General features: G+C 52.6%; 1 protein-coding gene across 1 annotated transcript in view; it reads right to left on the bottom strand.

The window, feature by feature from the left end:
- WDR76 (WD repeat domain 76) overlaps positions 1-327 on the bottom strand; it is a gene marked incomplete at its 5' end in the record, with an annotated part of 22,383 nt that overhangs the window by 11,818 nt on the left and 10,238 nt on the right. The gene's annotated exons all lie outside the window — the stretch shown is intronic.

Raw genomic sequence — 327 nt, 5'->3', positions numbered from 1 at the left:
GCAGCACCCAGTACTGGATGCAATACTCCAACTGCAGCCTGACCAACGTCGCACAGAGGGGGAGTATCACCTCTCTGGACCGGCTTGCATGACAAGGTATGGCTGGCCTTGCTGGCTGCGGTCTGGCATTGGTGGCTCATGTTCATCTTGGAGTCAGTAATGACTCCAAGGTCCCGTTCCACCTCTGTGCTTTCAGGGAGGGAACTCTCCAACCTGTATGTGTGCTGTGGATTCCTACTCCCAAGGTGCAGCACCCTGCATTTATCTACGTTCAACTCCATCCTATTGTCATCTGCCCACTTTTGTAGTCTGTCTAAATCTAGTTGC

Source organism: Gavialis gangeticus, unplaced genomic scaffold (genome assembly GCF_001723915.1).
Source record: "Gavialis gangeticus isolate Ggan-Ray unplaced genomic scaffold, GavGan_comp1, whole genome shotgun sequence".
NCBI lineage: Eukaryota > Metazoa > Chordata > Crocodylia > Gavialidae > Gavialis > Gavialis gangeticus.
This window is presented reverse-complemented; position numbering and strand designations above follow the sequence as displayed.